Raw genomic sequence first — 12348 nt, 5'->3', positions numbered from 1 at the left:
TTCCAGGATATGGAAACTGTGTAGGTAGTCTCTTAGTTTTCCATGTTCCATTAGTGGCATGGTTAAACCTGGAGAGCGATTTTTCAGGTGGAGTCTGTTTCTGATACTCGGCAAGAACTCTTATTTTTGATCCATTTTTGATGTCTTCTTCCCACAAGGTTAGGCTTCTTTCTTGTGCAAGTGTTAAGTACCTCGAAATATGTTATAAAACATATTTCGAGTACTTCTGGTAACTTGTTTCTAACCATTCATTTCTAGCCGCTTCTTTAGTTAGCTGTTCCGGTCTCTCATTTCCTGCTACCCCAGTATGCACCTTCACTCGGCAAAATTTGATTTCCCATCCCTCTCAAGTGAGATTCCAAATCAGATTTCTTGTCTGTTGTATTAATGCTATATGGTTGTTCGGTTTTTTATGCCATCTATATACTATCACTGTAAATTGTTTGTCTTTCGATGAGAGGTGTTGAGTCCTAATTCCCAAAGATATGCAAGTGAATGAACCATAGCAAGTTGTTTTACTTAGTATTGGAACAGAGGGGATGCAGTTTAGAGCAGCGTTCTTATACAATGGATTGTCTGTTATATACAATGAAAGAACCGGCATTCACTTCGGTTTTGCTTTCGTCAGTGTATATATGGAAATTGTCACTTTAAGAGCTTTCCTTCTCCTTAATATATGTTCTCTTTGCTGGGTGAAGCCACATACTGTAGTGAAGCGGACAAGCAATTTGGATCAATGTTATTCTACTTCTGGAAGTGACTTCATATATAAGAGAGAATTCATGCATTTTCAGGCAGATTGGTGTTAGACCAGCAATAATGCAAGCTGCCTCGAAAGATATTGGTGTAGTGTTTGCAAAGAGCTCCCGATAAGATAAGTATTATTTTGAGAATAAATTGGCAATATTGATTTAATCTTGACGTGGTATTGTTTGTTTTTGGTAGCTTGGTGTGTCTGTGTGATTTTTGGTGTGATTTCCGTTTTAATTAAACTAGTAGTTTAAAGATACGACTGATAGCATATAGTGCCAATTCAACAAAAAATAATGGCAACCAAGACTTTGCCATCTTTGTTCAAAAACTTTAATGTAAGAAAATTCGTCCAGTGTGATATGTGTGGTATGTATGCATTCCTGAAAGAGGCTGGAGTTTGGATAGATAATGATAGCGGTGGGAGACTGTGCCAAAAGTGTAAGGAAAGTGAAAAATTGAAGTGTGGGGTCAGGTCGTGAGATGAGAAAATAGTGGTTTGACAGTAAATTGTGATGATGTACAAGATAGCAATGAGAGAGCAGTGATGAAAGAGAGAGTGGAAGTAATCATACAGAGAGAGAGAGAGAGAGAGAGTAAATGGTTTGAATGATGAAAAAAACTAGAATTTAGCTGTAATGAGTGAGATCGCACAGTTATGCGGAGTAATACATAGGGTGAAGCAGCAGTTGGAGAGACTGCAAAACTCCTTCCCGAGTGCCTCGGCAAACGGAAATAAGCAAGTGTACGAAAGGAATAATAAGCGTATGATTGGGAGTGCTTCAGAAATGAAGGAAAGAGTGTACAGTGACCCGTTAGTAAGAGGTGTGATAGATGAGAATTTGACTAAATCATACTTACCGGGTGCAAAAATTAAAGATGTAAGTGAGAGTATTAGTGCACAGAAGCTGAGGGTGAAAGAAATGATAGTCATAGCAGGAAAGAATGATTTGAAAGGAGATAAATTCGATATGAGACAGGATGTGAAGGAATTATTAGAGGTAGCGAAAGAAAAGAGTGACAGAGTTAGGATAGTGAGTCTGTTGCTGCGGTATGATAGAGAAGAGTTTAAAAAGGAGGGCCATAATTGCAAATGACTTTATGTGCAGGTTATGCAGACGGTGTGGTGTGGAGTTTGTGGATGTGTGGAATGAGTTTGATGGGCGAAAGGATTTGTACAGGATGGATGGCTTACATTTGAATGGATTTGGTGCGCGAAGACTGGAAAAAGTGTTGCTTAGTGAAGTGAGAGTGGATGTGCAAAATCAGGGAAACTAGAACTACTAAGGAGGGGAGGAAATGGATATGCAGACATCAGTGAGGCAGTTGAGTGTAAGAATGTTTATAATGTACCCGAGCCAGTATGAAGGACAAGAAATCAGAATGGGATAGTTAGTATAATGCATCAAGATAAGGGGTGGGACAAATGGACCTCTGCATTTCATGTATACTAATGCCAGGAGTATTAGGAACAAGAAGGAAGAATTTTTGGACTTGAATGACTCTTCCTGGCCATAGGTTATTGGCATTAGTGAAACATGGCTGACAGGAGATAATATAGTTAGTGGGATAAAATGTGTAGGATATAGTGTGTTCAGGAGGGACAAAGCGAGTAAAATGGGGAGAGGAGTGTTATTGATGATAGCTGATGAACTGCAACCAAGGAGAATAGAAGTTGTATAGCAGGATAGTGAAAGGGGCTCATTTGAAGCTATTTGGTGTGAGATTGAGACTAACAAAATGTACAGTTGGGTGCTGCTATAGACCAGATGATGTAATAGATGGTGGAGATAGTATGCATAGGCAAATTGATGAAATGAGTAGAAGGAGGGTAATTATTATGGAGGATTTCAACTATAGTAACATCGATTGGAAGGAGGAGAGGATACATGTAAGGAAGGAACTGGATTTTATTCAGTTACTGAGGGATAACTATCTGAGACAGCATGTAATGGAAAATACTAGGGGTCAGAGAGTGCTTGACCTAGTAACATCATCTGAGAATTTGACTGTAATGAATATGACCATGTTGCCATCTATTGGCGAGAGTGATCATAGGGTCTTGACCTGGGAGGTGGCTAAATGTGTGAAATTTTTGATTAAGACAGGGTACTTGTGGAATTACCGTGCAGGCAAGTACGACAAGCTTAGGAGATTGCTTGGTTCAATGCCATGCTATGTAAAACTGCAAGGGCTGGATGTTGATAGGGCATAAGAAGTGGTCATGGAGCATCTGCAGGAGGTTATGGTGGACTGTATACCTGGAGTCCGAATAGTAAATCAAGTAGGGATTAAATGGAAGAATATGACCATGTTGCCATCTATTGGTGAGAGTGATCATAGGGTCTTGACCTGGGAGGTGGCTAAATGTGTGAAATTTTTGATTAAGACAGGGTACTTGTGGAATTACCGTGCTGGCAAGTACGACAAGCTTAGGAGATTGCTTGGTTCAATGCCATGCTATGTAAAACTGCAAGGGCTGGATATTGATAGGGCATGAGAAGTGGTCATGGAGCATCTGCAGGAGGTTATGGTGGACTGTATACCTGGAGTCCGAATAGTAAATCAAGTAGGGATTAAATGGAAGAATAACACCATTAAACTTGAGTTGCAAAAAAAAAAAACAACAACTGTGTGAAGGAATTTAAGGAGAAAGGTGACCTGCAGGCACATGAACGGTATAAAGCGCAGGCCAGAAGGGTAACGAGTGTGGTGAGAAAGGCAAAAATGGATAATGAAAGGAAATTAGCCACGCAAGCTAAAGAGAATCCCAAACAGTTCTTTCAATATGCTGCTGGTAAAAGAAAAACTGTAATACGGCAGAATGATTTTTAGGAACGCCGATGGTAGGGAGGTCACTGAATCAGTTGATATAGTGGAATTACTGCGCGAGCACTTTGCAAGAGTATATCATCCAGGTGTTGACGTTGAAGGAACCATTTGTTTATATGGGAATTGTGGTGAATGAAGTGGAGATGAATAGTCTATTACAGAACCTGAATGTGAATACATCTGTGGGATTGGATGGTATATCAGCACGAGTCTTACGTGAAGCAGCTAAAGAATTGTCAGTGCCCTTGACCTTATTGTTTAATCTGAGTCTCGGGTCTGGTTTAGTCCTGAAGGGGTGGAAAGAGGGGAAAATAGTTCCACTGCATAAAGGAGGATTCAAGACTACTGTTGCAAATTACCAACCGATCAGCATATCAGGAGTCGTTGTCAAGGTCTTGGAGAAAGTAGTCAAGGATAAAATACAGGAATGGATTGATGAAAATGAGATACTGTATGGGGGACAGCATAGTTTTATGAAGGGTAGATCATGCCTCAGTATCTTGCTCAGGTTTTATAGCACAGTGACGGCTGAACTGGATAAGGGTAATGGGTTTACAGTGATACTGCTGGACCTGGCTAAGGCCTTTGACAGGGATACCACATGGAAGTTTCATCCGTAAACTGCAACATATGGGAATGGATATAGGTTGGTGAGATGGATAGGTAGGTGGTTGATGGAGAGATATCAGAGAGTAGTTTATTCAGGAGTATAAACTACCTGTATATAGAGGCTAATGATTTCATATCACTTGCCTTAGTATGTATCCTATACTAATGTGATATCCTATATTTATTATTTAGCAGGATCTCACCTGTTTCAGTCTTAATCTCAGTAATACTATTTATGTCCATGTGGTAATTTTCTATTTCTTATGTCAGTTTAACTTCTTTTCCACTGATGTTTGTGTTGATGGTATTGAATTTGTTTTAGTACCTAGCTTTTCACCATTTGACCTAGTTTCCTGATTAACGAAAACATAGGGATCTTGTTTAACTGAACAATGCTCCATCTGACATTAATTTCATCATGTTGCACCATCATGTTTGTTTTTGGTTTAAGCTAGCACAGAATACAGTTTAATGAGCTGAGTCCACTCTCATTCATTATCTAGTGGATACATAATGGGGCACACCAGTATTCCCTCTATTTTTGCTAGCTCATGTGTGCAATAGCTGGTACATGTTCTTTGGGACTGTGATTCTCAGAAACAAAATTTACTTTGTGCAGATTAGTTTCATGTCATTTACTGGCAAACTTACTGGCAACTTGTTTCCCCAGGGAGGATTAACTGAAAAGTATTTGTTGTCAGAAGGAAGAATAATATGTTGTTATTATTATTATACAGTGTATTGGTATTATTGTATAGTATATTGGTTTACAGTGATACTGTAAACCAATAGACCTGGCTAAGGCCTTTGACAGGATACCACATGAAATTCTAATCCGTAAACTGCAACATATGGGAATGGATATAGGGTTGGCGAGATGGATAGGTGGGTGGTTGATGGAGAGATATCAGAGAGTAGTTTATTCAGGAGTAAAATCCAAAAGAAGGCTTGTGACTAGTGGTGTGCTGCAGGGTTCTGTTCTTGGACCACTGCTGTTTAATTTGTTCATTAACGATATAGGGAAGGATCTAAGAGGAACAGTTCGTTTGTTCGCTGATGATGCTAAGTTGGGTAGGGCAATAGTGAATGAGAAGATGTCAAAATTTTGCTGTAAGGTTATGCATTTTGGGGTGAAAAGATTAGCAGCAGTATATCACATTGGTGGAACCGTACTCCAGGAGATTGATGAGGCCAGGGACTTAGGAGTGTTGGTGGATAGGGAGTTGAAGTTCAGTGGGCTCATCGCAAAATAAGCAAGTTATTGTTCCTCTATATCGAGCCTTGATAAGACCCGATCTTGACTACTGCCCAGATCTGGTCACCTAGGTTTCTTCTTGATGGGGGGGGGGGGGGGTTGAGAGGATCCAGAGGCGAGTGACCAAGATGATAGCAGGTCTATGGAATGAACCTTATGAAAACATGTTGAAGATTTGTGGTTTACAGAAATTGGTTGATAGGCAGGAAAAGGGAGATATGATTGAGACATTCAAATTGCTTTAGGGTTTCTAGGATTAATTCAGAGGATATTTTTGAGAATAGGACTGTGGTGGGAGGACTAGGTGACATCCATGGAAGCTGGGCAAGAGTGTGGTTAGTAAGGGTGTTAGAGCTGGGTTTTTTACTTTTAGAGTGGTTAATGAGTGGAATAAGCTGCTAGAGTCTGTTGTGGGTGCTATGACAGTGAATGAGTTCAAGGCAAAGTATGATAGACACTGTGTGAATGTCGAATAGTTGTGCTGGACATGATGTTTAGGGCCTCCCTCGATGAGTCTAAGGACTCCTTGGAGTCGCCTGTAATAATAATAATAATATTGTCCTGTATCCTTTAATTATACCCATGGCTATAAGGCATTGAACTCTGTTTAGCCTTTGTTGGTTTTTCTCTGATTCTAGTGCATATTTCCAGGCAGGAGCAGCATAAGATATCAATGGTAGTATAGCTCCAGTATATATTGTTTTCAGCACTCAGCCTACTCCCCACTTAATCCTGGGCAAACCTAGCTAGGAGGTTTACTATTTGTAAGTTTTTTCAGCAACATATGAGCTTATTGAAGATACATTTTTCATCTATTGTTGTTACTAGGTAATTTAGCTCATTGGTTGCCTCAAGAAATTCCCCATTTAGGATAGGTGATATGATTAAGACTTTTAAACTGTTGAGAGGTGGTTACAGGGTTGACGCTGGGGAGTTCTTTTGCTTGGTTGAACAGCGGGAAGGAATCATGACAAGGGGCCATCCCTGGAAGTTATGAAAGGAAACTGTGAGAAAGAGGGTGAGGAGTGGTTTGTTTGCATGGAGGGTGGTTGATGGCTCTCACCACTCTCTCAGGCAATGCATGGAATGCATTGCCTGAGAGAGTGGTGAGAGCGGGAACAGTCAACGCGTTTAAGGAGTAGTATGATAGACTTTTGCGTTTCCTAGGAGGGACCTCCCTCGATGAGTCTTGATAGACTTGTGTTTCTTAGAAAGGATCTCCCACGATGAGTCTTTTGACTCCATGGAGGCCTGAATAATAATAATAATAATAAAATACTGGAAAAGTTTAAGAATTCAGGAATGAATAGACAGGAATATGATATAGCAAGAAAAATATGAGAACATGTTGCTAGACTTTGCAAAAACATTTCACAGTGACTGCACAAAAATTCTATTACGTAAACTGGAGAAAATGAAGATGGACATGAAGCTAGTTACAATGGATAAGAGGATGGCTGATGTACAGAAAGCCAGTAGTATATTGTAGAGTCAAATCTAAGAAAGAACATTACCAGTGGTGCCTCCACTGATGTTTAATTTGTACTTTAATGGTATTGGAGTATCATTTGTGGAAAGTAATGGAATATCATCTGTAGCGAGTAGCCACTCATTTACTAATGATGCCAAGATGAGAAGGGTAACAGAAATTTTGCAAGATGATTTAAAACAGAACTGGTGGTTTAGAAGAAAGGGATGAAAGATTGCAAGCTGTGAATTACATAGCTGGAACAAAACTGGTGAAACTAGAAAGATCTGCTGGCATAGTTGGCTGAGTCATTACCATACCCACTCTCCAACAATAGCATACAGGCTGGGCATGATGTTTATGAATATCTAGGTTGGAGACAAATTTTAGTGCCTAATGCAAGTCTACTGCCTTGCTCATTGAAAGCCTGAAGTGGCTCAAAAAAAATTACATAGATCATGTGATCACTGGTTTCTGGATTACACAAAAAATAAATAAAAAAAACAAGCATACCAGCTAGAACAACACATGCAACTGACAGTAATTAATATACTAAGCATTTACAATTAATGTCCTATCAGAGCATAACAGGTTTCAAAAGAAGTCAAGTTACTTGGCTCTGACAGTTCACCATACTTAATATGCAATGAGAGAAAGGGGAAAAAATAAAAATAATTTTTTTTTTTAGAAAATAAAAATTTACAAAAAACACCTTAACCTACTCATAGTACTACTGTATTATATATTTATTATATGTTATACATTCGAAAAAGCACTAATCGAATATACTAACCTATGGGAAAAAGTATAATTCATTCCTCAAATTTCTTTTTTGACCCTTAATTTTTTTTTTATAAAAGAATCAGGGTGTGTCTCAGGACCATGACGCTGAAAGACAATAAAACATATTCAGAATATAAATTTATTATTCTATTTCTTAACAAAGAATTGAGCTAACATAGTTTGGCAGGCATACAACTGACAGTATGGCCCTATTGCCTCTTGTACTCTCCTGCAAATTTTACTGCTTCTCTCTTCATCAGGGTCAGCCTCTAAGCATTGCTGCTTAAACACTCGATTGTACAAAAAATATTCTCAAACTGTTTCTGTGAAACCTCTTTTGTCTGACTGTCAGTGGTTACAGTTTCTTCATATTCTTCAGGATCTTCCTGCTGGGCATCTAAATTTAGCAGGTCAGAATCACTCAATTCCTCAGAATGAGATTTAATTAACTCTTGGACGTTATCATTGTCAATCTCTTCAAATCCCAGTTCATGCCCTACGTTGGCAATTTCCTCAACAATATTATCCATTTCATTTGAAAAGCCTCTCAAATCTTTTTGCACAATGTGGAAGAATGTGCTTCCAAACAGCTCGCATATTGCTAGCAGTAATTTCATTCCAAGATTGATGAATATTTTCAATAGCAGATTTAACATTAAATTTCTTCCAGAATTCTACTAATGTCATAGAATATTCTCCAGATGTTGCTTCTATTGCCTGTTTAAATATTCTTCTCAGGTAGTATGCCTTAAAGGTTGCAATAATCCCTTAGTCCATAGGTATGAGAGAAGTTGTATTTGGTAATAAAAATATCACTTTAATATTCTTATACAATGAATCAAGAGAAGTAGGGTGATCAGGTGCATTGTCTAAAATAAGCAGAGCTTTAAAATCAAGATTATTTCATTTGCAAAGATTCTCAACTGTTGGACAAAAATAACTTGTGAACCATCTTTCAAATAAAGCTTTAGTAATTCATGTTTTCTTGTTAGATTTCCAAATTACTGGGAGAAAAGCCTGATTAATGCCTTTGAGAGCCCTACGATTTTGTGCCTTATAATTATCATGGGTTTTAACTTTAGATCACCTTCGGCATTGCCACCTAATAGAAGAGTCATTCTATCCTTTGTAACTTTATAACCAGACTGAGATTTCTCTGGTTTGGCCAGAAAATCATGGAAGGCATTCACCTCCAAAACAGGCCAGTTTCATCGACATTAAATATTTGTTGGTCACAGTTCCTCCCCTTCTTCCACAATTTTCTTCAAAATCTCTGGATAATTTATGGCCACCTCTTTATCTGCAATTGCAGCTTCACCTGTGATTCGAAACGCTCTTTTTAAAACACTCAAACCACTCAGCACTAGCTGGAATTTTTCTTCTTTTTCATCATTGATAACCCTTTCTTTCAAGATTGCAGAGAGACTTGATGCTTTTGATTTAATAAGATCAGTGCTTAGCGAGATCTGTTTTTGGTTACAATCTTCGATCCATCTAGAAAGAAGTCTATCTAATTCAATCATTATAATAATTTGATTTCAAGCGGTCTGCATGTATGATAAACTTGAAGCAGCTTTACCTTTCTCTTCATATTCAGCAGCTTTGCTTAAAATTGTTCTTACAGTTGATTCATCCATTTTGTGTTCTTGTCCTATCTTTGCTCTGGACTTGCCTTGTTCATTTTGCCTTATTATTTCAAGTTTTTCTTCCAGTGAGATTACATTTTAAATCTTTTTCACACTTCCACTTTTTTGCTCACTAATTATTTTACTCATGATTAAAGCTTGGAAAAATACTTTAAAATAAAGAAGCAAGGAAAACATGCTCATATAACCTTGCAAAGAGGCACAAGATATGAATAGCAAAATGCTATAATTAGCAGACGACATAAATTTTGGCAGAAATTTGGAACATAGTGTACATGGAAATAGTGTACATGGAAATAGTGTAGTATTGTATACCATTAAAAATAAATTTGTAAAATGTTTAAAAAAAATGTTTTCAACTAAATTATTTCATCCAAGTGAGTGATTTTTTTTAAAATAGTTAGCTATAAAAATATATATAGATAGAAAATTTTTAAAATCTGTAAAATTTATTTTTAAGATGTATATAATAAGTGCACTAATCGAATTTGGGTATAGGAAAAAAAAATGATGCACTAATCGGAGGCACATTAATCGAGGGATTCCTGTATACTATGCAAAGATGGGCAAAATAGCCCATAGGATCACCGAGATGTTGTGTAGATACGTTAAGTGATTATCCATCTCAAAGTAGTCCCGATATGGCATGGCTATATGTGAACTAAATTTGAATGCTTGGATTTCTTAGAGATGAGGTGATGCTGGTGAAGAGGATTCAGAGGTGAGAGAGAGAGAGAGCCAGATGGTGACAGGTCTATAGAGCTCCCCATGAGAAAGATTCATTGGCTACAAAAATCTGATAGGCAGAAAATAGAGCATTACGAGAGAAACATAGTTAATAAAGTGATTTTATAAGACTAATGCAGAGGAAATATTTCAATACATGAGAGGACAGGAGAGAAGAAGGGAACACATCTGGAAACTCTAAAAAGTGTGGTTAGCATAGGCATGAGGATTAGATATTTTGCTTGAAGAATAGTGAATAAATGAAATAAGTGGTGTTTGGAGTGATTTGTCAGTCAATGAGCTTAGGGTCTGGGTTATTGAATGAATAATGGTTAGCGTGGGCTTCTCGCAATGAGTCTTTAAACTCCATGGAGATGATCTTGTAATAATAATATGAACAAGTCTGAACAAAAACTCTGCATTCAGAGGCCAATGAATCTCTCATTCCATTATTTTTAGAACATGTCCTAATTACTTTTATATGTGAAGTTTGTTTAGAAGTATTAAGCAGCAACACAACCATTCATACATTAAGGACTTCGTCTTTCATTAATTTGGATACACTACACAAAATAAAGAATGGGCTCCTCATTTTTGTATGTAGCATAAAGTTAATTTGATTCAATGGTGGAAAAGACCAGTCTAATAACAATTGGGATACAAAATCCTGTCTTTGTGTCAAAAAATGCAATTTTTACTGCCATGACATAGATGACCTTCTTAGAGAAATGAAATTAACAAACTGCAAGATTGGCACTTGTTCATGGACTCTTACAAAATAAGCTTAAAAGTTTTGTTTGTTTTTTAAGTTTTGTTGCATACCAGTAACTGGATCTCTTCCATACCCCATGCACACACAATAAATATGAAGGAGGCATGTGAAAATATGTCCAAATTGATGTAATAGGGTACATGGACTACTACTTGAATATCTGTGGGATGTGTTTGTGTGTATGGTTCATATAGTGGTTCAAGTGACTAGTGGTTAACAGGCAAGTGTATATGCCTGTTAACACTTAACAAATTTGCCCGAATATATTTGGGTATAGCCATATGACCAAAAGATAACTCATGTGGCCATTCTCATTCATTTATTTTCTGCTTTGAGTGTGGCTTAAGATGGAATTTAGATTCTTATCAGTGGGGAGTTGCATGGGTGGGACATGAGTGTAAATTTATTCGATATTTGTCTTTTGTCATGTATGGAAGCTAGTGATTATAGTTATTTCCTTCTGATCTAAAATGAAATTGAAAAACATACATGTGACTACATGTAACAAGAATTCAAATCAAATCAAGGAATGTCAATGTAAGAACACTGTTGTCATCCACACGTTGTAAAATGATTATAATAACAAGAAATTATAATAATAAACATTATATGAAAATATGTTTCCATCTTTTGGAGATTCTGTTTGGAATTCATGCACTCCATTGACAAAATAATCAGGCTAATCAAAGAAGCTCACTGATTTTGAAATGGAAATAATAGACCTTGTTAGCAAATACAAATCATTTGTAATTTCTTTTTAAGCTTACTGCCTATCATTTTCTATATGCTGTTACTCCACAGAACAACAACAAAAAAAAAAAACTCAACAAGAATGTGCACAGTATGTGCAAAGGAAAAAGATACAAAAAAAAAAAAGAAATTTTTTGGTCAACTATGTCTCAAAAAATTACTTCAGGTTAAATGCATGCATGCTTTTTAGCAAGTTGGCCTGTTTTATCTCACTCTTTTCGGGAGGGGGGAGTAAAAACACCATGGTATTACCATGCAGAAAAAATTATCATGCCTAGTATCGTCGACAGGGTGTAGCATAAAGGCAGCCTCAATCACGGCGTGGCTTAATAAGGCGCTCATTCAGCCATATTGCAGTAGGTGCTGTCACTACATTAACAATTTCTGTTAGCTTAGCAATTGCAGAAAGAAGTTTTTTCAAACTTAAATTGATTAGATTGGTTGGTCTAGCAACTATATCGATAGAGGTGGACATAGCTTATCATTTAAATTTAAAAGAGCTTAAAAATGGTTTTATTGTGCGATATCCCCATAGAGCAAACATTGAATAGCAACTGGAGATTTTGTTATATTTTTGTCTCATAATCCATCAGGGGTGATATTTAATTGTTTGTATCAGAGCGCGATCTAATCTGGTGATGGCCCTGATCATGCCACCATCATTACCAAATGAGATGAGCTTACATCTAACTTACTTTAAATTGAAAGTACAGTCATAGGAAATTGAAACTAATTGCAACTGATAGGCATGCGAGAA

The 12348-nt window shown here is 37.3% G+C and overlaps 1 protein-coding gene across 7 annotated transcripts in view; it reads right to left on the bottom strand.

The window, feature by feature from the left end:
• The window catches only part of LOC150100053 (MAGUK scaffold protein DLG1-like), a 741341-nt gene that overhangs the window by 722665 nt on the left and 6328 nt on the right, over positions 1-12348 (bottom strand). For 5 of the 7 annotated variants that reach the window (XR_016549250.1, XM_090402765.1, XM_090402770.1 and 2 more), the window contains exon 2: positions 7708-7802. The exons of the other annotated variants lie outside the window; for them this stretch is intronic. The gene's annotated coding sequence lies outside the window, so the exon portion shown is untranslated. The remainder of the gene's footprint in view (positions 1-7707; positions 7803-12348) is intronic. 7 annotated transcript variants of the gene reach the window in all.

Source organism: Typopeltis vanoorti, chromosome 13, assembly GCF_054136105.1.
Source record: "Typopeltis vanoorti isolate ZY-2024b chromosome 13, IOZ_Tvanoo_1.0, whole genome shotgun sequence".
NCBI classification, from domain to species: domain Eukaryota; kingdom Metazoa; phylum Arthropoda; class Arachnida; order Uropygi; family Thelyphonidae; genus Typopeltis; species Typopeltis vanoorti.
This window is presented reverse-complemented; position numbering and strand designations above follow the sequence as displayed.